The sequence below is a fragment of the Monodon monoceros genome, unplaced genomic scaffold, assembly GCF_005190385.1.
Source record: "Monodon monoceros isolate NGI ecotype Baffin Bay Population unplaced genomic scaffold, NGI_Narwhal_1 Super_Scaffold_17, whole genome shotgun sequence".
Classification (NCBI taxonomy): domain Eukaryota; kingdom Metazoa; phylum Chordata; class Mammalia; order Artiodactyla; family Monodontidae; genus Monodon; species Monodon monoceros.
The window spans coordinates 32,446,993-32,470,841 of NW_021703773.1; positions in this window are offsets into that span (position 1 = coordinate 32,446,993).

Genomic DNA, 23,849 nt, shown 5'->3' on the forward strand with positions numbered 1-23,849 from the left:
GAGAAAGTGGGGAGCCTGAGTCACAAGTTCAAAGTGAGCTTTACGTTGACAGGGAGGGCATTTCAATGTGGGCAGTTGTTGTGAGCAAAACACAGCAACAGCAGTATTTTAGTAGGTAGTGTGGAGAATATTCTCTCAATTAGGCATCAGAAACAGGCGTCAGAGAAAACTCTCATCTGTTAGGCTTACCATGAAGAGATGAACTCATTTTCTGTGTTAGCCATTCTTCAGATACTCAAGCATCCTTTCTCGTCCCACTTCTGATCCTTACACTGATTCTCTAGTTCCCTGCCTGTGTTCCCATAATTAGCTGCTGGCTCTTGTCGCTGTCGCCCCACCTGTCTGCAGTGCTCCCTGTTACCTTCTGCACAGTCCCTTTATACCCCCTAAAAGTCTGTCTTCACTTTTTCGTTATTATCAGCTGGAGTAGACAAGCATTGATGCCCCAAATCAAATTTCAAAAATCTCCTTCCTACCAGAGAAGAGTATCGCTGTTAGCAGTTTGATGTAGTGGCTTCCAGTTTTTAAGACACACACACGTATATATACTATATATTTACTGTTTGCATATATGTATCGTATAGTATATCCACACTATTTTAAAAAATTAGAAATTTGGTTGTTACACCTCACATAACAATTTTTGAGTTTTACCCACATAATTAACCTTGCTTTTGAAATACTCTTTTACTGGCTGTGTGGTATTCTGTGCTGTGGTTGAGGCTTCCTGAACTTCATTTTCCTCATCTGCAAAATGGGACTCATAATAGCTCACAAAGTTGTTTTAAGAGTTAAATGAGATGACTTGGAGAAAGATTGTAGCACTGGGGGGAAAAATAGGTATTACAAGTCGGCCTCCTTGGTTGGGAAGTAGGGAATGTGGGTAGTGAGAACACGAGGTTGGCTCCAGATGTATTTTACTGGGTACTCCAGCAGGGCATCCAAAGTGGAGACATTGAGAAGACATTGGGAAGTGAACCTGGGGCTCGGAGCAGAGCCCTGTAGGAGGTAGGCGTGTGGTTTAGGAATCCCCAAAGCACCTGCCGCAGTGCAGACCCTGAGAGTGTGTGAGTCCCAAAAGTTGATATGAAAAGTATGATATAGGCTTGGGTATTTTCATAGGCAGTTGTAAATAGCCTTAGATTTGAATCCCAGTTTTTACACTGGTTGCGTGGTTTGGATACGATAGTCACTTTTTCTACCTAGGACTGAGGCAAACCTAGGGCCGTTCTCTTGTTTCAGTGGCACATCTTGTAGGTGTCTGAGTCCCAGCTCACAGGGAGCTGATCAAATACAATTGATAGCATTTCAGTGAGTGCTTACTGTTGCCACACATGCCTCTCTTACTCCCCATATATTGACTCATTTAATCTTCACAAAGGCTCTATGAGTTATGTGCTATCAGCTTCATTTTACAGATGAACAAGCTGAAGCACAGGGAGGTTAATACATGCACAGATGTCTCTACAGGTAGCGTCTGAGACCCTAGCCAGCCTGGCTCTGAGCCTGAGCTCTGAACCATTAGTGACACTAAGATGATAAAATTGTATGCGGAAAGTCTGTGGTAGGAAAATGGAAAAGGAAACCAACAATAAAGAAAAATTGGGGTCCTGGGCAGTAGATTGCCTTGGAAGAATAAAAGAACACCCCTAATAATATGGTCCTGAGGGCAATGAGTCCTAATCCCGGGGTGAACGCTAGGCAAAAGAGGAAAATTTCCAGGATGTTAAGACCAGTGTGAGACCCGGCTGTACACGAAGCTGACTAAGGAAGGACGATCAGGTTCTCCTGGAGTACCTTAACAATCCTACTTGCATCCGTCAAAAAGTAATAACAACAGTTTAATTATATTTAATATCAATAGTTAATATAACAAATAACATTTTAAATACTAAATAACATAGATAAATTTGTTGATTACACATGCTACATTTTTCTGTACTATGTATTACATACTTTAAGGGTAGCAAACATGTCTTTGACTTTTATAATATCAGACATTACTCATTCTATAATAGGTACTCACCAAAATCTTATTGATTTAATATTTGTATAACATGCTCTGTTTTTCTTTTACTATTTAAGACTCTATGAATGGAGTATTATTTAATTTGGCTTATTTATAAATATTTTAATATAGTTATTGTAAATGTTAAAAGCCTTTACATGGTCCATTCATTTATTCACTCATTCATTCTTCCATTCATTCCACAAGTGCTCCTTGTACCAAATTCCATCTTCTGTTACATACTCAAGGCCATCGATAAGCAATTCTCTGCCCTCTCTACCTCACTATCACATTTTCTTCTCTACTCTCATTCCTACCAGCTCTTATTTCTTCCATTTAAAAGAAATCTTTTCTTAGCATCACTTCCTCCACCAGTTACTACCCTGATTTCTTTGTTCCTCTTTGCAGCAGAACCCCTTGAGTGAGTTCTCTGTAGACAAGATTCTCAGTTAATCTGCTCTCGTTTTATATTTTGCCCACTGCAGTCAGATTTTGCCGCGTCTCTCTGTTTAAGCTGCTCGTGTTAGAATCAGCAGCGGCCACCATGCTGCTTGGTCTAACGTCGCTTCTCAGTGCCCGTCTTCATCGACTCACCTGCAGCATCTGGGCTGGGTGTTTTCTTCCCGTCTCACTGCTCACTCCTGACTTGATACATCTCTTCTCCTGATGTGTGGAGGTGGGAATGCCCCAGGCCTCGGTCCTGGCCACTGTTCTCCATCTTCACTCACTGTGCTGGAAATCTAACTAGTCTCATGCATGACATATCTGAGCAATTCAGGAGAGATGATGGTGGTGGGTCTGGCTAAGGCTGAAAGCAGCAGCTCTCCTGGAGGAACAAAGGCTTGATCCCGAAGGGAGGTTTTGCCAAGACGGAGTGGTATTCAGACTGAGTTGTTCAAAAGTTGAGAAATTTTGCAAGTGAGTGATCTAGGGGAATTAATCTCATACGTCAGCCTGGGTAGGGAAATGAGCCTGAGCTATAAATAAAGGGTAAACGTAACCACATGGTAGAACCTGCTAAATTAACGGCTCGCCTTCTTCAGATATTAGAGTTTTCAAGTAAATCTTTTTTTTTTTTGGCTGCCTTGGGTCTTCGTTGCTGTGCACAGGCTTTCTCTAGTTGCGGCGAGCAGGGGCTACTCTTCTTTGCGGTGCTTGGGCTTCTCACTGCGGTGGCTTCTCTTGTTGTGGAGCACGGGCTGTAGGCTCATGGGCTCAGTAGTTGTGGCTCGTGGGCTCTAGAGCGCAGGCTCAGTAGTTGTGGCGCACGGGCTTAGTTGCTCCGCGGCATGTGGGATCTTCCCAGACCAGGGCTTGAACCCGTGCCCCCTGCATTGGCAGACGCCACCAGGAAAGTCCCTCAAGTAAGTCTTAATATGGTTTCGAGGCCCATAAATTTGGCAAAGATGAATTCTATCTGTTTATATTACTCTTGTGTGTGAGAGTTGTAATCTATTGACATATTGATATAAATAGATTAACTAGCATATAGTAAGCAATCAGTAAATACTTGAACAGTTTTCACCTGCTGAGTATTTGATGAATTGGCTTATTTGCTCCAGAAATTATTAATTCCAATCATTCTTATAAGTTCGAAAGCGAACTTTTATAGAATGATCTATATAAGACTAATGTAAAAAAAATAAAATTGGTAACTTCTTCTACAGCCAAATGAAAGCATTCTCTTTTTACTTCTTTTCGCTACTTTAAATTTTAAGCTCTACTGAACGTTCATTCATAGTTGAATTAGACCAGATAGACAATTTTTTTTTTTTTTTTTGCGGTACGCGCGCCTCTCCCTGCTGTGGCCTCTCCCGTCGCAGAGCACAGGCTCCGGACGCGCAGGCTCAGTGGCCATGGCTCACGGGCCCAGCTGCTCCATGGCACGTGGGATCTTCCCGGACCGGGGCACGAACCCGTGTCCCCTGCATCGGCAGGCGGACGCTCAACCACTGCGCCACCAGGGAAGCCCCAGATAGACAATTTTAAAAACTTGACTGCTTTGAGATTAATTTGATATGAGCTCAATTTAGTATGTAACTTCTGGATAATGTAAAAAAAAAAAATGCAGCAAAAGAATCATTTAACTGGAAAAAAATTTTTTTTAAAATTTTTTGGGAGCAGATATTGCTGCTTGCTGCCCTTTTCTTCTTCAGGATATTTGCCGAAGTGTGCAGATGTATAGGATAATTCAGTTAGCTTGATTTTCATTCAGTTACCTTTATTAAACTACAAATAAAGACTTAGCTCTTTGAAAAAGTGCATGCATGTCAAGACACATCTGCTCAAAAAGCTGTGGGTTGGGACTCTGCATCATTGTATTAGTCCTTCATTGTGTGTGTGTGTGTTTTTTTTTTTTCACAATGATCGTTTGAAGCCCAAACAGCCATAATAGCATCATCGCCATTCTCTCTCCTCTCTCCCATCTCACTCCCTTCCTCTGTCGTCTCCTTTCTCTCTCACACCCACCTTTCTTGTAACATTGCCTTGATTCCCTCATGAGGTTGAACTTACATACTCAGAATTCCACCAAAAGAAAAGGAAGACTTTTCTCACCAGCTTCAGCTAGATAAATCCCAGGAAGGACCCTAATGGACCTGCTTAGGGAATAGGAAGACCCAGCCTGAACAGAGTGACCAGGTACAGGTGTATGGTTGACCCAGCCTGGCTGAGATGTCAACCCCAGTGGCCACAGCAGTGAACTGTTATGTGTGTGAGCTTTTACCAGAGTCAGGGAGCCAGGAGTTTGAATGGAGAAGGGGGTCTTTCTAGTAAACCCTGTTGAACTCTCCAGTCCCTGGAGTGCTTTATTTTTTCTGTTCTATTAGTCTCTCCAGAACTCTTCATTCTCTAGAGCCTGGACCCCATATTTGATAATCATGACTACTTCATCCAGTTGTTTGATGTTCTGCAATGTTCTATATATTCTTATCCGGTAACTTGGCATCAACACCAGCGCTCACTGTTTATATTCTTACACTCAGACATGAGTCTGTTTGGAAGAAGTCACGCTGTTGCGTATTTGAGATCCATGATAAATCCATTGTCTGAGTTACAGCAAGACATCTGCAGATACTTTTCAAGCCACTTATTGTCCTTTGTCAACGCACATTCTCTTCCTGCTTCCAGTGATCTCAAACCTTCACCAGTCTTTTCAAAATCCGATCTCCTGGCCCCCTGGCAGATGACTTACTTTCTGTCATTTATCGAGAAAATGTCAAGCATCTGGAATTTTTTTTTCATTTTATCTTCCAAAATATTTACAAACGTATGTCCATCTATACCTTTCTAATCTATTTCCTTTTAGGTTCAGGAGATGAAAGCTGCTTCAAAGCCAAATCATTTACCCACACAATTAACACAAACCTCTACTGCTTCCTCCAAGGCATCGCCCAATTCATCCCTTCCCTGTCTTGTGTCACCAGTCATTTCCTCTCTACGAACTATTTCTCCAAATGAGAACTATTACCTCCACTCTGCAATAATTAAAAACAGACATAGCTACCGTACTCTGGCACACATGTGCGCCTACACACACAAAGCTTCCCTTCGACCAGTCTCACCTCTTTCGTTCTTCTCTTCACTGCTTTCATGAAATTTCTTGGAAGAGCAATTTACAATCATTGCTCTAACCTTTCAACTTGGATTCCTGCTCAGCCTGCCTCCTTCTGGCCTCACATCCTTGGCCCACACAATTGTTTTTTTTTGTTTGTTTTTAACATCTTGATTGGAGTATAATTGCTTTACATTGGTGTGTTAGTAGCTGCTATATAACAAAATGATATACGTATAAATATATCCCCACATCTCCTCTAAAAGTATACATATATCCCCATATCTCCTATATAGGAGCTATACGTATACATATATCCCGATATCTCTGCCCTCTTCCATCTCCCTCCCACCCTCCCTATCCCACCCCTCTAGGTGCTCACAAAGCACCTAGCTGATCTCCCTGTGCTATCCGGCTGCTTCCCACTAGCTATCTATTTTACGTCTGGTAGCGTATATATGTCCATGCCACTCTCTCACTTCGTCCCAGCTTACCCTTCCCCCTCCCCATGTCCTCAAGTCCATTCTCTACATCGGCATCTTTATTCCTCTCCTGTCCCTAGGTTCTTCAGAACCATTTTTTTTTTCTTTTTAGATTCCACATATACGTGCTAGCATATGGTATATGTTTCTCTCTTTCTGACTTACTTCACTGGCAAATAGGAGGTTGTTAGAATCCTATTTGCTACATCCACTGAGCACCTTCAGTTGTCTTACTGGACTTTATTTTGACTTTTATCTCTGCTAGCCTCTCTCTCCTTCTTCAGACTCTCCCTATACCCATGGCATCTGTGACCCTATACCGTCCAAGTTAGACTGACACCCCTCCCGTTTCTATTCTCACTCCTTAGGGCTTATCATTTTTCTTTTATCTTAAATTTTATCGCTCCACATTTTTTTGTGGTTCCATAACTTGTCATATTGATTTTCTCAACCATCATACTTTCCCTGGGATTAGATTGGTACTGTAATATCTTGGCATTTCCACATAGATGTCTTCCTACATCATAGTTCCTACATAGGAATTTCCAAAATTGAACCCATCTTTTTTTCTCTGCTAAACTGATCACTCCTTCTATCTCCCTCTTTTTCAGTCAGCAATACTAATATCTATATGCAATTCCTGACGGTATTAGTTATTAATACCTGACTAGCTTTTATTGAGTTCATAGTATGTGCCTCACACTGTGTGGGGACTTTATATGAAGCATCTCAACTAATATTAAGAGTTTATGAGGTGGATGGCACTTCATTTCCATTTTATAGTTTTGGTACGTAAATTAAAATGTGTTAAATATTGATAATTTGCCAAAAGTCACTTAGGAAGGGTGGCGTTGGAATGCTCACTGGGGCCACATGTTGAACCATATGGTCTTTGACGTCTCTTTAACCCTCTGTTCTAAAACAGCGCCTTATCTTGTCATTTTACTTGCCCAGTATTTCTTTTTAAAAATTTTTATGGGGGTCTAGCTGATTTACAGTGTTGTGTTAGTTTCAGGTGTACAGCACAGTGAATCAGTTTTATATATACGTGTATCCACTCCCGCTTCCCCAGTATTTCTTGAACATGTTGTCCTCCCCCAAATGTCTCCATCCCTTCAAAATACCCTTATTTTTGTGCTCATTGTTACTATGCTGAAATAATGCATCCATACCCTTACTTTCCTTGGAACCGTACTTCTTAAAGACATTATTCCAGTAGCCTCCAGGGGTTAAAATAAATACATTAAAAAAAACAAATCAAGACAAAAAACATACACACAAACCTGGGATTTTTCTTTCCTGCTCAGAACCTTTGCATGGTTTCCACTGCGCCTGAGGTGAATTCCAGACTCCTAAATGTAATTTGCGAGGTCCTGCTGATCAAGCCTCTGTGCACACGCATCGCAGGCTCCTCACCCACTGCTTCCTCGTTCCTGGTTTCCCTCCTTTTCATCAGTGATGCAGGCTGCTTGTGGCGCTCCTACAGCCCATGCTGTTCCTCACTCTGTTCCTTTGCTCTTGCTACCACTTCCTCTTGGGAGACCTACCCCCTGCTCTTTCCCCGTAACTCGGGTCACTCTCACTGTCCCCAGCCAACCAACCACCTGACCGATACCTGCTCCTTCTAACTGATACCTCTCTGCTTCCAGAAAGCCTTCCTTGACGTCCACAACAAAATAAGGACCATTTTCTTTATTTCCATACTAACTTTTGCATGTGTCTATTAATGAACTTGCAATTTTGTTTTGTAGTCATCTATTTCTATCTAGACTGGGCTTCTTGAAGTTGGGATCTACATTGTTTATATTCTATTGCCTAGCCCTAGAACACCTTATTTCCTTAGTGTGTTAGTTAACTTTTCCACAAGTAATAGTATTACTCCGTGGAGGAAATGAACTTTGAGTTGGCTCTTGAATAATAGGTTTAGAAATTGATGCACTAAAGGAGAGGAAACATATTTGAACATATGCCTGACCATCACTGAGATTAATTTGATTATATCTAGCCTTTGCATTTATAATACTCCATGACTTTTTGCACCGTGCATTCCACACTGTATTTTTCATGAACCATGCATATATTTAGAAGGTGAAATAATGGACTGGGTATGGAAACAAAACTGTTTCCTAAAAGCAGTTAATTGTGTGATTAATTATAAAGTATGTTTAAAACAGCGCTGAGAGAGATGGCACCTGTGGTTGGCAGTTAGACATGCTGTGGATGATTTATTATCAAAGACCTTTAAAATGTAAAAAACCTAATTAAAAAAAACTTGTAACTGATGGGTAGAAAATGCTTCTTTAAAAAGCAGAAATCACATTAGCAACATCACACAACCTCCAGGCAAATTCTGCTCTCAAATAATAATACATTATCTGCCTAGTCTTTGTGTGAACTAAGTATCATTGAAAAACTGCGCTGATAACACCTCAGGCTATCATCACGTTAGATTCTGTAGATGATAAAGAATGGGGACTTACGGTGGGGGGAACTGCAGAAAAGAAAAAAAAAATTCGTCTTTCTAGGTGGCAGTCTTTATTTTCCTTTCTGATCTGAAACGATTAGTCTGACAGTGGCACTATCACAAGAATGTTAGTTTGTTCTTAAGTAGCTTAGGTTCTTGGTACTCGCGTTAGGACGAATTGCCACTCTTTTCTAAGGCTGCTCAATTATACACCTCCGTTAGACGCTGAACTTGAGGGAGTTTGTATCATATGTAACTCTGTTTCACAAGTCACTGTATCCTCTGTCCGTCTTTTGCACATGGGGGCCATTTCTTATGAATTACTGAATTGAATGACGATAGCCCCCTAATACCATCTTGTTCATATCACCTTTTAAAAGTAGCAATTAAGGATGGATCTTTTATGTTAAGCAAAATTGATGGTTAAAAATATACTTTTTGTGACAATGATGAGATTGGGTCAAAAATATGGTGTGAAGGAAAGAATGGAAAGCAAAAACGTTTAACAAGAGAAAAAAGTCATCACTGTTTACAATGCTTACATTTGTTCTTATATGAAAATGAAATAAATATTTCATGAAAATTTTATTGTAAATTCTGAAATATCCTGCATTTTAGCTTTTATTATGATTTTCTTATTGATATTTCTTCTGATTTACTTAATCAAATATTTTAAAATTAGTTTTGCTCTCTTGACTCCCTTGGTTTGTTGATTTCTTGAGAGAATTAAAAAAAATAATTTATATAGTTGTTAAAATTGCAGAAACCTAAGATTGACAAAGTTGAATTGATTGAATTATTTTAAGATATACATATTCATCTCTATGAGTCCCTTCAGTATTATTAATCAACCTTTTCATAGAGTTTTATTTTTTCTGTTGTAGTTTATGAGTAAAGGGATATGTTAAGGTAAATAATTTAAACTGCTTTGACTGGTGTGATAAAAGATGCTGATGAATTTGGAAATGAAATGTTTCAGAGAACAACCGGATTGGAAGAGGATGTGTTGTTACTTCCAGAAAAATATCATTTTTCTGGCAAAAAATTAAACATAAAATCAGTAGAAAGTGCCCTTGAAGGCTTGGCAGCCGTTGTGTAAATGAAATAAGACCCGGTTATGTTGAAGCAGATTCATTAGGAGAAGGAAAATGTGACTCCCTCAGTCTTCGTTCTCTGTTTAAACAGAGGCTAATGGAGTTTTTGGTCTTGTCACAATACCTGTTTCAAAGGCACTCAGAGTCTTTAAAAGGAGACTAATTAAAAAATTAAAGGATACCTGTCCCATCAAATGCCATAAACCTCTTTATTATTGATCTATTTCTTTGTAACAGTAGGAGAGTTGTTTATGGTAGAAGTTGCTCAACACTCATAGAGAAATAGTTTCTGCTTTTCTGTAGTTGTTAAAATTTCAATTTAAATACAAGTAGAGGACCATCAGAATTTTGCTAAATTCTTTGTTGCTGAAATGAGGGTTAACAGCACACACACACACACACAAAAGGTATATATATAGTAAAAAAAAAAACAAACAAAAAACCTTTCGTGTGATTTTATTCCACCAAATAGCAAATTTCCAATTATAGGTACTAGTGAGAAATAGGAAAAAACTTAAAATGTGGTAAAATTCAGTTAAGCATATTTTATAATAAACCTTCATTAATTCATATTTTATTAATTTTGTATTTGTAATAATTTGTTAGTACCAAACTGAAGTCGGCTTTTGTATTACACGTAAGGAAAAGAGTTCTGCAAACATGATGGGATAGAGAAAATGAAACATATTTTAGAAAAAAATGCTTTTAAATCATATTTGAAAGAGTAATTTGTAGGTAAAACCATATTAATTGAAATGTACTTATTCAAAAATCTACACCCTTTACCCAACAACATATAATTAATGTTATTTTAAATAAGACTTACATTTATTTAAAATATTTTCTAATTTTTCTACTTCAGAATAATCTCCACCAGTCAGTAGAGAATTGATTAATTTTTATCTTATTTCTCATCAAAAATTTTATGAGATCTCAAAGAAATCATGCATTTTTTAATCTTTATATCTTTGTTACCTTCTTCAATTTTGGAGAGACTAATAAGCAGAAAGAAATGATCAAATAGACAAGATAAAGGGAAAATGATGACGAGTTATTACTGTAAAAGCAATTCAAGAATAATTAAGTTCTATTGCCGCTGATGCAAAATTGTATTGAAATTGTGTTGATATGTATCATTGAGGAAGTGCCAGGTTTTTCTGTAACAACTTGACTACTTTGAGAGAAATTACATTTGCCATCAGCATGTCTCCTAATCCTACCACTTCTGTCCAGAAGATTAAAGGGTGAACAGGAAAATTCGATGCTTATTTCTTCATATCCTCTTCCTCGGGGCTCTTGTAGTTCATAAGATCTCAGTTTTTGCCATTTTTTTAGTCCTTCCTCAAGACCTGGAGATTCATGTAATTGGCCACATGCTGAAAAAAACATGTTCAGAAACAAATGCATCAGCCTTCTGTAGACAGACCAACTCCGCCTTCCAACCTTCCTCCTGAGCCACATGTGCATGCGGGCGGGGGGGGGGGGGGGGGGGGGGGGGGTGGGGTGGGGATGATGCTGGGAGTGGGGATGCAGCAGGGATGGGACAGAGAGGCGCCCTGCTCTTGTACGGTCCACAGCTGTGCCCCACTCACACTGGCCCCGGCGTTTATCCTGTGAGCTCTTCCAGACCTCCCGTCCAAGCCTAGCAGAATTTCTTGCCATTTCCAGCCTTAGTTTCTGAAATAGTCTCTGAATGGATTTCCTGGACTCAGAAGGAATCCCCTCCGTCCCATACTCCATGGCTCAAAAGTCATCAGAATTTTAAATTGAAGATAAATTATACTTTCTTATTTTCTGTCTCCCTGATTTAGCTGATTCTGTGGATCTTATTTATCCGTCTCTCTTAAAACTGTTTTTGTCAAATCGACTCTATTTCAGTATCACAAACAGTGCCTGCTTTTATTCATGGGTTACGTGTTTCTGTTACAGTCCTCTTATTCGTCTTTACTATCACTTACCTTTAAGTCCCCCTGAAGTCCAGTTATTCCTGGAAGACTTTACACCTCCAGTGATCGTTTACCTTCAGCTTTTCTGTCGTCCTCTAGCACATAAGGAGTCCTCCAGAGCCAGTCCTCAATTATTCATCTAAGTTTTGTTTCTCACTAGTTTATGCTGATAAACTCTTCAAGTTTAATTTGAACTTCAACTCCTTCAATTTTTCCATTGCTCTGACAACAAACTGGAAAATCCTATTATGGCTCACAAGGATCTTTTTCTCAATAGTAGCCTCTGTCTGCCACATCCCATGTAGACATAGTCTAGTCAGGGTGGAACCTTCCCATTTTCACAAGTATTCTAGCCTTCCTCAAGCTGCTCAGCCTTTGCACATACTGATTCTTCTACGTGGAACCATCTCTTTTCATCAAACATCCCTTCCACCTGTTGCAGACTTCGGAGAGCCTAGGCTATCACTTCCTTCCCCAGTCTTTGTTTAGCAGGCTTACGGTGGCAGGCGCATCGCTGGTGCTCTGTAACACCCGGTAACTGTCCTTTCCCGGGTTCACTCTTCTACGATGTCTTCCCTTTCAAGTGTGTGGAAGTCGGAATACACCCATCCCACTACATGTTTTATTCCCAGCATTTAGTATATGTTTGTTGAAAGCAAGGAAGAATTAAAGTGTAGCTGGAGGTTTTTGTTTGTTTGCTTAAATTTTCCCTTTCGGTAGTCTTTAAGCTTTCCATGAACCTAAAGCATGTCTTTTAATTATATTATATTTAGTAATTTTCCCAGAAACATGCCAAGCAGAGGTACTATCCCCTTTCTCACAGGATATGGTTAATAACTAAACATTAATTCTGAAAATTTTTTTTAACTTTTTAGCATTCATGGTACTTAAACAAAATGTATCCTTACTTTACCAGTGGAAACGTTTATTTTGCAGTTAAAGGCATTATGAAAATGTAACAAAATAAAGCTTAGGAAAATAAGTATTCAGATTTTCAACATTAAGTTCTTAGCAGTTTTGAGAAAGACAACTTACCAACAGTAAAAGATATAAATGAACTTATTTCCAAAACAGGAAGAGACTCACAGACATAGAAAACAAAATTTATGGCTATCAAAGGGGAAAGAGCGTGGGAGAGGGATAAATTAGGAGTTTGGGATTAACATATACACGCTACTATATATAAAATAGCTAAACAACAAGGAGCTTCTGTATACCCCAAGGGATTATGCTCAATATCTTGTAATAACCTATAAGGGAAGAGAATCTGAAGAAGAATATATAATATATATATAACTGAATTGCTATGCTGTATATCTGACACTGACACGATTTTGTAAATCAGCTGTACTTCAGTAAAAACAAAACAAACATACAAAAACAGTATATACATCTGTGTGTCATTTCTCATACCAAGCTTCCCATAAAATAATATTTATCTAGTCTTTCTTTTCATCCTGTACTGTTTAGAAGTAGTTGTACAAATTCTGCGTTCAGTTTGTAAATCATATGTCAGGTGTCTTTGGGCCTAAATAATAATTCAGCTTTTCAGGAACATCTTAGATAGTATGGTGATAATTCAGTTTTAATCTTGGTTTAAAATTGAATTTTAATCTTGGTTCTTTCCTAAACTTGTCTTATGCTTGGGAGAAGTTCTTATAACTTTCCTCATTTTTATTCTTCTTATTTGTAAAATATGGACATTGGACTGGATGGTTTTTCAACTCTCTTTCCACTTCCAGAGTACATGATTATTGCAAATTTTAAGTCTATATATGAACTCAAACATCAGGTGCAAGTCTGCCATTTAAAATTCCCTCTGTTGAAATCAGAACATCAGAAAACTAGTCCGTAAAACAAACTAGTGGTTTTATCAAACAAAAATGCCTTCATTTAACTCATTTTGAAATATAAGGAGTATGTGACTCTGATCTTTTATTTATAATCCACATTATTTAGTTATTACAGATCATGAAAAGATTAACAACAAACTAGTCCAAGAGAAAAAAAAAATTGTGGTTGGAAGTCATCTATTCCACGCCCCTTTATTTTTTAAGATGTGAGAATTTTGAATCAAGAAGCAGAAATGATGTGTGCAGTGTACACTTGACATTAAAGGAGTTTATTATGAAATTTGTTTATGTATACTAGAGGAAGACATTTTAGTTCTATACCAGTTTAACAAATATGCTTGAAGTTTAAATAGGCCTGAACTTCCATTTATTTTCTTCCCCTCAGAATTACTCGTAATGTGACATACTTGGTAGAAAGGATAACCTAGATTCCCAATGTTTCAATTCTTTAAATATAAACATAGTGCTTCCCCCATGCTATTAATCTGCCTTAGGAGGCTTGGGTGAAATAATTTCCTCTCTTAAACCCAGAGTTGCCTCCTACCCCAGGACCCAGCTTTGTATCAGGCCCAGTCATTGGCCCCAGGCTCTTCTATATACTAATTATTTCTTTTATTTCAGTGGCCATATTTTTCTAATTTCTGCTTACCTATTGCTCCTACTTCTGCTTGTAAAAAATATGCTGACTTAACAATATTCTCTAACATTAAATCTCAGGGAGAAGTGTGATAGTCTGGTCTTCCTTACTAGATGGGCCCACGGACTCTTTAAGCAGATTAACCTGTAGGACTTTTTGTTTACAGAAGGAAAAGATAAAGAAAAGAGCTCTTTACAAGTCAACTGGTTGCACAGGTTTCTGCTTATTATACAAGCATTTTCCTTGTTCTCCTGACTCTCTTAGGTATTGAAGCTTTCTCTTGGTTGAATGAAGGAAATTTTGGTGGAGAAAATGGGAAGCGTTGCTTACATGAATTCTGACATCTTTTCTCATGGTTTAGGAAACTGAAGGAGCTAGAAGGCAGAAGAGTGGACAAAAACAGGAAAGAAATGGTAGGATAGAAAAAGAAATAACATAAATGAAATGTCAAAAACATTTTTAAAGGCCAGGTAGGGTGCTGCACATATGCTGCATTAACCTAAAAGTGAAGGACAGAAAAGCGGGAGGCAGTGGTGTTTTTCTACCTCAAGTACTAACAGGAGGGGTTTCCAGCAAACAGCTGGCAGCATGTGAGGTGCTTTGACTCATGTCTGGAGACGGCTCAATAAAGCAGTTTTTCCTTTTCCAGAAACACGCCAATGCGCTGAGATGAAATGAGCGATGTGATAGCCCCGGCTCTGTTCTACCAACCGCAGGCTTGACCCCCAATGCCACTGCAATCATTTCTGTAGCCACAGGGTGGGAAATTGTAACTCTGGCAGGCTCTCATTGGTGCCGTGACTTTAAGAGCTTCAGAATCAAAATTTAACAAAGATAGTTTAAATTTAACTATGAACGCTCAGTCAATAGATCATCATTTCATAGGTACTTCATCTGTTTGACTTTACTTTTTCAAGACAATAAATATCTTTTGTGCCAACCCGTAGCCTGCATTCAGGGAATGATTCCATACAAAGGAAAAAAAGGAATTCAGTGTTTTGAAAGATTTTCTGTTACATAAAAAATATTGTTTCTAAAATTAGTAATTGTTGGAGTGATTTGATAAAAACTATAAACACAAATCAAAATTGAATTTTTCTTTACCGTCTTCCCCAAAATAATAATTCATGCCTGTGGATAAATATTTCATTTTAACTATAGCTGACTTGCCAAATGTATAGAAACCCTATTTGTGTTGTATGACAGATCTCAAAGTTAAAATAGTTCACATTGGGCTTCCCTGGTGGCGCAGTGGTTGAGAGTCCACCTGCCGATGCAGGGGACACGGGTTCGTGCCCCGGTCCGGGAGGATCCCACATGCCGCGGAGCGGCTGGGCCCGTGAGCCATGGCCGCTGAGCCTGCGCGTCCAGAGCCCGTGCTCCGCAAAGGGAGAGGCCAGCGTACCGCAAAAAAAAAAAAAAAAAAAAGTTCACATTGCTTTTACTGAATATAAGTTTTAAAACTTTAAAACACTTTTTTCTCTGATCTTAATTTTAAATAATATCTGTTGAAAACTAGCCACAAACAAGGACAAAAATATTTCAAGTAACTCGCTGTGATGTAAATGTATATGTTTTGGTTTTAATATGATTAGAGAATAAGCTGAAATCAATCAGTGTTTTAACTCCATGACTAAAACTTCATTGATATTTCCACTAGAAATATCATTGAGATATATAGGTACATGAAGATATAATGGTGCATAAAAATGTTTTTTAAAAGCTGAAGCAAAACATTTAATTCCCCATTAGTACACACGAGATTATTCAATTCTTTAAATATAGACCTCAATTTAAGATAATGTGAACAATGCACAATAGGGGAAAAAAATATCTGTTTTCCTTAGACCCAATGAAATATTTGAGACTTGAAATCATAGCATTTTTTTCTTAACTCAGTTTCTCAGGTCAAAAAACGATTTATGATCTTTGCGTCATTTTCTACAAATGCTTAATGATTGTCTAAGGGAGTCCTTGCCTTCGGAGTAATTACGGTCTTGTACAAGATATGTAATATAGCCTGATACCTGCAGTATATGACAGAAAATGAATATTCCTTAAGGAAGTTACAAAAAATTGTTCAGAGCTCAGAAAAAGCAGACTATTTAGTTTTAGCATCTGATACAGTTTTAGAGCTGACCAGCTAGTCTGCCTTTATTTTATAGTTTATGAAACAGAGGCCAACAAGTTACTTTTTTTCCCAAAAAGTGCTGTGACGGTAGTAAAACTTCATTAATTTGTTTTAATTAGAAGAAAGAATGACAGAAGTATCATGGGACGGTAGTGATACTTGATCCACGATACATCTGAGATGTGAAGGCCAGGCTGACACATCAGGTGGATATGTCACGTTGGGAATGCCAGTAAATTACCTCAATTGGCCTCAATTTCCATGTCTCCAGATGAGAGTTTGCATGACATCATTTGCAATGCCCCATCCAGCACATAATTTTTATGATTATATAAAAGACTATTAGGAATAAATGAAATATCTGTTACGATTAAATGAAAAGCCTAATTTAAAAAGAAAAGTATGGGGTTTTTGTGGTTCTGTTTTCTGTGGGTTTTTTTGGGTTTCAGTTAAGCAGAACGCGCTTTGCAGTAGATATACTCAACCTAATTTTACTTATACTGAGTATCAGCAGCTGGCATAAGAACATTGTGCTTTTTCCAAGGGGTTTTGCCATTCCTCCTGTTACGTACTTGAAGCTACTCATTTGTTTAGTGTATGATTAAAGGTAGCCTTTAGGCAAGAGCATGTTAAATATCACAAATCCCAAATTTAATGAAGTAGAAATTAGTGATATTTTATTTCATTTTTTTTCATAACATCACACGATAAAAACCACACTGACATTTTACAGTATCTGGAGGACATGATAAACTACAGCAGCTATTCAAATAAAACCCGAACACCATGGCTAAGGCTGGAAGGCTGACGGCTGTAGTAAAGAAGTGATCACAAATTCATTAATGAGCGTTCTCTTTATAATTGAATTATCTAGTCTTTTATTTGTTTTAAGTCGTATATTATTCATTCAGTGACCATTTATTGAGTGCATAATACTTTGCAGATACAAAACTAAGAAAACCAAAGGGGTGGAAGTGTGAAGTAGTTACAACAATAGAAACTTGGGATGAAGATGAAAGTAAAAGCTCAGTATTAAGCCTCGGAATGCATTGGATGGTCAGTATGAGGTGGAGAGAGGGAAGAGCCTCTAGATGATGTGCCTACACTAAAATCAGATCAGACTAGGAACGTCATTTATTTAGTCCTGAGCCCTTAGCATTTATCCTGGAGCAAGAAGGTAAAAAGAAAATGGAGAAGTCAGTGGGCACTCACTTCGTCATTGCTACTATCCAGTAGAAATTTTTTTTTTTTTTTTTTTTTTTTTTTTTTTGCGGTACGCAGGCCTCTCACTGCTGTGGCCTCTCCCGTTGCGGAGCACAGGCTCCGGACGCACAGGCTCAGCGGCTATGGCTCACGGGCCCAGCCGCTCCGCGGCATGTGGGATCCTCCCGGACCGGGGCAGGAACCCATGTCCCCTGCATCGGCAGGCGGACTCTCAACCACTGCGCCACCAGGGAAGCCCTAATCTTTTTTATGGATTATAGATATTTCAAACATATACCTTTATTTGGTATACAAAACAAATACCTATTTATTTATTGTTTCTCCTCCATTTATCTGCGACAGGGATTTCAGTTTGAGTCTATATTGAGTCGTGCTACATTAGGAAATGTCTAACACACAAGCAGGATGGGCCAACAAGAAAATCATTTGCATGAAGGCTGATTTATTTATCATAGGATAAATCATTGTGTAGGAATAAAGTCCCAGGCATAAAGAGGTTGGCTCAGAGAGGAAGCCTTAGTTTTCAGAGGGAGGTAGCATTCTGAATGTGGCCTGGCGACTGACAGTTGTATCTATTTCATGGATGAGCCGCCTGTGGCATGAAGTGCACAGGGAACTGTAAGTAACAATTGAAATTACACTTTTATGAACTTCGTGAAATATTAGGACGCAACTAATATAACTTTGAAATGTCTTTAAAATAATATACTGGAAAGAGGACAGAATTGGTTTGTGTTAATCAGGATTCTGCAAAGAAATAGAACCAATGGGTTTACATAAAAATAGACCCCATAGGAGATACATATATATATATATACATATATATATATATATATAAAGAGAATTTTTATAGGGGTTATTAGCTCACATGGTTATGGAGATTGAGGACCTACTTCTTCATGACGAGGAACCAGGAAAGCCAGTGGAGTAATTTAGTTCTAATCCGGAGGCCTGAGAACCATGGGGCCACTGGTGTCTAAGTTCCAGAGTCTGAAAACCCAAGACCCATGAGTTCCAATGTCCTAGCGCAGGGGAAGGTGGACATCCCCGTTCCACCAAAGAAGGAGAATTCAGCCTCGCTCTGCTCTTTTGTTCTGTTGGGACTCTCAAGGGGTTAGATGATGCCTACCCACATTGGTGAGGATGGATCTCTTTACTCCATCTACTGAGTCAAATGCCACTCTCTTCCAGAAACATCCTCACAGACATCCTCAGAAATAATGTGTTATCAGCTATCTGGGCATCTTTTAGCCCAGTCAAGGTGACTCTTAAAATTAATGATCACAAGGTCTTTCTCAGTAAGTTATCTAAAGGCTGCTATGTAAATAAGTAATCTAAAGCCATTAATGATTCAAATAATGAGTGGTAACACCGAAACACCAAAAGCAGAAGAGATCATGGGCTCATATAGTCAGGTGTTTAGCGATGATCCCTGACAGAGAGCTGCTATGCCCTGTAAATTTGTAATGCAGAAAGCAATGCCCAGTAGAGTATCTGCAGGGAGGTGGCAGCAGCACATGTAGAAACAGCGGCATCTATAGGAATTTGCCTTGTCCAGGAATCATGCAAGAACAAGGCTGGAGATCCTGGCGACTGGTTAGATGGCCCTGGTTCTCGGCAGAAACTATAGTTCTCTGTGAAATACAACCCTCACCTCATAGAGTGATCGCCACAGCTAGCAGAAGAAACAGACAGTGGACACCCGACCAAAGCGAATGGACTTGTTTATGGAGTATGTTCCATTCCAGGGGGTTATTTTCTCCTGGTTTTGCCTGCCTTCAGAGCTGTGATTCTTCTAACCTCTCAAACTGTTCCCTTTCCTATAATCTTGAAGGATCCAGAGTTGGAGCACACGCTAGGTTTTTTTGTATAAAAGCTGATTTACTGGGACTTCCCTGGTGGCGCAGTGGTTGAGAATCTGCCTGCCAATGCAGGGGTCATGGGTTCGAGCCCTGGTCCGGGAAGATCCCACGTGCCGCGGAGCAACTAAGCCTGCGCACCACAACTACCGAGCCTGTGCTCTAGAGCCCGCGAGCCACAACTACTGAAGCCCGCACGCCTAGAGCCTGTGCTCCGCAACAAGAGAGGCCACCGCAACGAGAAGCCCGCGCACCGCAACGAAGAGTAGCCCCCGCTCGACGCAACTAGAGGAAGCCCGCGTGCAGCAACCAAGACCCAGTGCAGGCAAAAATAAATAAATGAATGAATGAATAAAATTGATTCTTAAAAATAAAAAGGTGATTTACTAATGTCCTTTGAAGATGGAAATTTACATCATAGCTTCTCCCAAGGAGTCAAAGCTAACTCACAATTGCACTAGTGACATTGTATGACTTACAGCTTCTTCTTAAAGTCAGTGTGATAGAAAGACAGGATAGAGTTGTGGAAGGAAGCTGAGTGTTGACAGAAGAGACTAACCATCAGGGAGGCGTGTTTTGAAGTGTGAGCCCGGGCTCTCCTGTCTCACTGCTCTGAGTTTTTTGGCCACAGAGTGCGGTGATTTGGGGATCATCATAAGAATTCAAATGATTACCCTGCAAAATCACCTGTGTAAACTCAGACTAGAATAGTTTGCAGTTTCCCTTTGCATTTGCCAATTCAGCATGTTCTTTCCCAAGATATCATCGTGACTTGGTTTTTACCTCCAATCAAATTCTGAGGCTGGATCACCTTCTCAGGGAGGACTTCCCTGTTCAGCCTGTTTCAATTCCAGTACTTCACCCATCGTGGCTCTTTCTATCCTTCCAGCTAGAATCTGTCACTCTCAAATATACTATTTATTTCACTCGTTTGCTCGGTTCTTTGTCTCCCCTGCCCCCAACCCCAGTAGAATGAAAGTTCCAAAAGGTCACTTGTTTTTGTCTCTTTGTTTGCTGCTCTTTCGGTAGTGCCTATAACAGTGCCTGACACATGGTAGACATTCCTGAAACATTGGTTGACAAATGAAGTAATGAATAGAAAATTTAACGCTCTGAAGAAAACAGTGTAGTGAGTCCAACAGGATGATATAAAAGCTGTGCACTATTATTAAGAACGTTTCATCCCTACACTGTTTCTTCCTGCAACCACTTCAGTAGCATCTTGGCTCATCTTTCTGCTTCCAGCCTCCATTCACAGCGCATTGTCCACAGAGTAAGACAGCTGGTGTCAGCGTCTGGTCCTCCTAGAGGTCCCATGGCTCTTCACCTAAGCCCAGAGTCCTCTCCAGCCCCTTATATCCAGGCCTCTGCTAGCCTGTGCGTGCAGTCCCTGTGATTCAGAATTCTCCTACCTTGGTGACCTTCTTCACTTTCCTCCAGTCTCCTTGGTTATTCTACCCTCTGCCATTTGTGCTTGTTCTTTCAGTTTGGAACAAACGTGGGTACTATTGGCTTGTGTGTATCAACCATGTCTAAAAATTTTATATTTCAGATTTTAGCATTTTAAGAATAAAGATATGTAATTATAATGAAAGCACATGTTAGCATTTTGGATAACTAGATATTTATATTTGTACATAAATGTATATTTATGAATATCTGTAACTTGAAGCCATTAATATCAAAACTTCATTTGTGTGTGGAAACATAATTAAGCACCTATTATGCAAAGGACGGGAGAAGTCAAAAGAGTAGTCAGAAGCTGCACTCCTAGTGGTGGGAGAGATATACAGTGTACTGTCTAGTTTGTTGGAAGAGTACAATGATATCTAGCATTTTTGGAGAGACTATTTATATTAACAGTATCTTCACAACAATATTTTGATGTAGGTACCAGTGCAACCATTTTATAGATGTGAAAGCTGGAAGTCAGATTGTTGAAGTTAATTCTTCAGGATCTCGAATATAGAAAATGGGTTCCTAGGGCAGGTGTATACGGCTTCAAAGCTCATGCTGCCTCTCCCAGATAAAAGAGTTCTCAGATGAAAAGGAGCACAGTGGGAGTGAGGGGTTAATCAGAGCATTCTGTGGTCAGAAAAAGCTTTCCACAGGAGATGGCCTGAAATAATCTGGAAGAGGACCAGAGAGTGCAAAAACACAGATGAGGCTGAGAAAAAGGAGTCTTTCTCGAAAGCACAGGCACTTCAAAATAAGTAGAAAGTAGACCGAAAGGGAGTGGACAAAGGTGGAGTGATAAGACAGAGATGTGTGCAATACAGGAGGTTTGACTTAACTCTCTAGGTAAGCACATCATTAAGCAAGGATTTCAGCAAAACTATACATTGACCACAGGATAAGAAAGATTGGGTTAAGGAGGAGGTCGTGGGGAAGACTCTCAGTAGTCCAGGGGCGAGATGGTGAGGACCCTGAAACAAGAAACAGGTGTTACAGGTGGAGAGCAGTGGTGACACTGAACGCATGTGGCTTGTGGCAGAGGTAGGAGTTTAGAATAAAACCCAAGGTTCCTGTTAAGATGACTGTGTGCCATTAAGGAATTTAATAGGAAGAACAGGTTTTTAGGAAAACACGTTTCCTATGTGAGTTTTAAAGTGCCCGGGGACCACTGATATGCTCACTAAGCCATTTGAAATACAGGTTTGGAGGCCAACATAACGTTTTAGCTGTGGCTCTAGAGACAATGACCAGGTATAAATCCCAACCCAGCCACTTAAAATCTGTGTACCTGTGGATAAATTATTTAATTTTATAAACGTCAGTGTCTTCGTCTATCAAATGGACAAAGTTTATACACCATATATTGTCCCCATGAAAATTGGGTGTTATATTCTATGGAAAGCATATAGAACATGGCCTAACAGGTGTATTGGTGATTGTGGCTACAGTTTTTATGATTACTTGTAATTTTGGTTTGTACTACAGAATAGACTTAGGCAGATATAAGCATGTGTTGTTTTACTGTTCTTTACAGGTATTACGTTTTTCACAAATGGAAAGTCTGTGGCTACCCTCCGTCGAGCAAGTCTGTTGGCACCATTTTCCCAACAGCATTTTCTCACTTCATGTCTCTGTGTCACTTCTTGGTAATTCTCACAATATTTCAAACTTTTTCGTTATTATTATACTTGTTTTGGGGATCTGTGATCAGTGATCTTCGGTGTTACGGTTAGTACAAAAAGATCATGACTCACTGGAGGCTCAGGTGGTGGTTAGCATTTTTAGCAGAGAAGTATTTTTTCATTAAGGTATGTATGTTCTTTTTTAAAACATGCAGTTGCACACTTAACAGACTACAGTGTAGTGTAAATGTAACTTTTAGATGCACTGGGAAGCCAGACTGTTCACGTGCCTCACTTCATTGTGATACTCTATTGCGGGGACTTAGAACCTCTAGTATCTCTGAGATCTGCCAGGATAGACTAATGAGTGTGTTACTAGATCAGTAGGTGTGACTTGAAGACCTGGCGTGAATGAGGAGATCATCTGGAAAGACTGGACAACAGGAGGAAGGAAAACTAAGACTCAAACCCTTGGGAACACCTGCACTTAAGAAATAGGAGAGAAAAGTGAAAATGTGCTTGGGGATAATTCGTCTGAGAACAGAAAAAAAGACAAGGGAGTGGGTGTTAAGAAGCCACAGGAATTGATGAAGAAGTGGGTGATTAACGTGTTAAATAATGCAGAGGTATAAAGAAAAATGAGAGTAATTTGTCAATTTAGAGGAAGTAGAAGCGTTTCAGCAGAGTGGTAGGGTCAGAAAAGGGCCAGAAATTACTGGGAGGTCTGGAAGAGGAGAATAGACCATGAGAATACACTAACCATCATCTTTAATATATAAAGGCAATACGTATAATGGTGCAAAAGGTCGTTGAGAGTAAGAGGTAAGGGAATCCAAAGGGCAGGTGGACGACTCCGTGTCTGAAACTTTCAGAACGTTATGATGGCCTCGTTGATGTCTTATTACAATCTCTATGATTAATAAGGTGGCCAATAAAAATGAGACTAAGTATACAAATATCAGTAGCTATTAGTCTGTTTACTGGTATGTGTATAATGTATAGAGAGGAAATCACAGAGTGCTCAAAAAGCCAGGGGACAGAATGAACTTATGTTTCATTTGTTTCAACAGCTTTATTGATATATAATTTACATACTATAAAATTCACCCATTTAACATGCACAATTCAGTGTTTTTTTGTTTTTTTTTTTTGCGGTGCGCGGGCCTCTCACTGTTGTGGCCTCTCCTGTCGTGGAGCGCAGGCTCCGGACGTGCAGGCTCAGCGGCTATGGCTCACGGGCCTAGCCGCTCCTGGGCATGTGGGATCTTCCCGGACCGGGGCACGAACCCGTGTCCCCTGCATCGGCAGGCGGACTCCCAACCACTGCGCCACCAGGGAAGCCCCCAATTCAGTGATTTTTTAGTGGATTTAAAGAGTTGTGCAACCATCAACATAATCTAATTTCACTTCCCATCTTGCTCTCCCTACCCAGTTATAGGCAAACAGCCTTATTTTCTATAGATTTGTCTGTTCTGGATATCTCATATAAATAGGATCATGGGCTATGCGGTCATTTGTGAT